The sequence below is a fragment of the Microtus oregoni genome, unplaced genomic scaffold (assembly GCF_018167655.1).
Source record: "Microtus oregoni isolate MIOR12 unplaced genomic scaffold, Mior012 000011F_ref0000422, whole genome shotgun sequence".
Classification (NCBI taxonomy): Eukaryota; Metazoa; Chordata; class Mammalia; order Rodentia; family Cricetidae; genus Microtus; species Microtus oregoni.
The window spans coordinates 12,924,406-12,926,864 of record NW_024543070.1 but is presented as its reverse complement, the minus strand read 5'-3'; the positions used below and the strand labels follow the sequence as shown (position 1 = coordinate 12,926,864).

The window sequence follows — 2,459 nt, the reverse complement described above, 5'->3', positions numbered from 1 at the left end:
AGTAACAATTGTCACCCTTCTCCTTTTTTGACACCCTGGGAGAATAGGACTCAAAGGTGAGATGTAGCTAGACAATCTGAGAAACGGTTGTCTCTCCATCATTTTGTTGTCTAAGTGTTTGTTTGTCCACCTATTTTATATGATGGAGCAACTCTGAGGTGTCTAACATGGCTTTGACTGTGGTACTATAAGCTTTCAGTAAAGAAGCTAGGCCAAGAAGCTTACATTGTGTTGGAGAATACAAGAAATAAGTAAGAGCATCATCAAGAAGCCCCACTTTGAGAAATGAAAGCAGATGATTGGACAGAAAGGGCCCAGTGATAGAGAATGGTGCCTGGGAGATCCAGAAAGGGATGTGGAAAGCTGATAGTGGTGCTGGTAACTCAGTTGTGAGAAGTCAGTGGCTATAGAAAGAGTCAGATAGAGGCAATAGAAACTTCAAGAGTAAATATCCTATTATAGATACTAACCTCATACATCTAAAAAACTTATGAAGTCCAATGTGGATGGTGAGTGTTTCCCAAAAAATAATTTGAATACATAGTTGGCAACTTGCTAATGAATAACAAAGAGGAAAAGAACAAGGGTTCAGTGACTTTTCATATACTGATACATTCACAAGTCAAGTACCTAATGTTCCCAGTGACTGAAATAGAGAAAACAGCAAGAGAAACAGACTGAAATGGTATTTGAAATCAGGAACCCATTTTCTTTTTTCTTTTCTTTTCTTTTTTTTGAGACACATAAAGTTGTTTAATTAGGTTGTCAGCAATTTAGAAAACCAGTTTGTGAGGATACATCCCTTTGGTCAGACAGAACTGAGAGCGCAGGTAGCCCTGCAGCTGAGGAACAGCTTTGATCTTTGGCAGAATCTGTGAGTCCACCACTTTCTGATCAGCCTTGCGCTGCTCTGTAATCTCATATTTCTCCTTCTCTGTGTCAAAGATCTCGCCCTCCTGATGCCTGGGCTTACGCAGCTGCTTTTTCTTGAAGTAAGCATCAGTCAGGTGTTTGGGGATTTTAACTGTGCTGATATCAACTTTTGTAGAGGTGGCGATGACAAACTTCTGATGTGTTCTTCTCAAAGGAACTCTGTTGAGGGCAAGAGGTCCTGTCACAAGCAGTAAACCACTGCCCAGTTGCTTCAGGAAAACCACTCTCTTGCCCCTGTGGCGCCCAGTAAGGATGATGAGGACAGTCCCAGGAGTGATGCTGGCACGCAGGCGTCTCACATGCTGACTGAAGGGCTTTTTGCCATGGCTCAGCAGCTTCCGAGGCACATCTTCAGTAGGACAATACCTGGGCATTTTTCAAAGCTTAACCACCCGGGTACCACCATTCGTGTCACCACCAACTGGTTTTGTGACAGTGGCAAAGACCTTTTCCTTTTTCTTCTTCTTTTCAACCTTGGTTTTTGCAGCTGTGTATTTCCTTTTGTACATGGCCTTTCTGGAATACATAGCAGATCGGGGGTACCTGCCAATTCCTCTAACAAGGACTGGATTTCGGCTGCAATGGGGCTTCCCCTTCTTGAGCTTTTTAGCCTTAGGGTTACCGTTTTTGGCTGCACCAGCGGCAGGGGCATCACCGCCAGCCTTCTTGGCTGCAGGTTTCTTCTCTTTTGTATCAGGTTTCTCGCCTTTTTCACTCGACATCTTGCAAGATGGGAAAGAGCCCCATTTTCTTGACATGTAAAGTTTGTGATCCTATGAAAAGAACTAATTTAAGATGTCATAAAGGTAGCTGGCAGTATAGTATATGATGTGGAATTTCCCTCTGTATGCTGTGATTACCACTGATAAATAAAGGAACTGTCTTGGGCCTTTGCAGGGAGTAGAGGTAGGTGGGGAAAACTAAACTAAATGCTGGGAGAAAAGAGGCAGAGTCAGAGAGAAGCCATGTTGAGACACTGTAACTTTAGCCAGTAAGCCACAGCCATGTGATGATACACAGATTAATAGAAATGGATTAAATTAATATGTAAGAATTAGCCAATAAGAAGCTAGAGTTAATGGGACAAGCAGTGATTTAAATAATGTAGTTTCTATGTGATTATTTCAGGGCTGGGCAGTTGGGAACCAACAAGTGGCCTCCTTACTATTAGTATAAACCAGAGGGAGTTCTCACTGCTATATGAATTGAATGATCTTTTATAAAGCCACTTCTTGTTAGGTGGGGTCTTACACAGCAATAATGATCAGGACTTAATCTGAAGTATATTAGTGTGGCTTTGCTTGCTGACTTCTCCTTTTTACTGTATGGAAAATATTGGAAAAATAGAATGCTTATGATTCTTAAGATGATTCTTTAACTAGTATTTCTTTTTTTCTTTATTTTACCTTCCAAACACAGTTCTCCCTTCCACCCACCAAACCTCCCTCCCAGCCCACTTTCCATCCCCTCCTCCCAACAGGCTAAGGGCTCCCATGGGGAGTCAACAAAGTCTGGCACATTAAGTT

General features: G+C 42.2%; 1 pseudogene; it reads right to left on the bottom strand.

Annotated features, from left to right (window-relative positions):
• Positions 1–738: 738 nt before the first annotated feature.
• On the bottom strand, positions 739–1,655 carry LOC121453659 (annotated as a pseudogene).
• Positions 1,656–2,459: the final 804 nt, after the last annotated feature.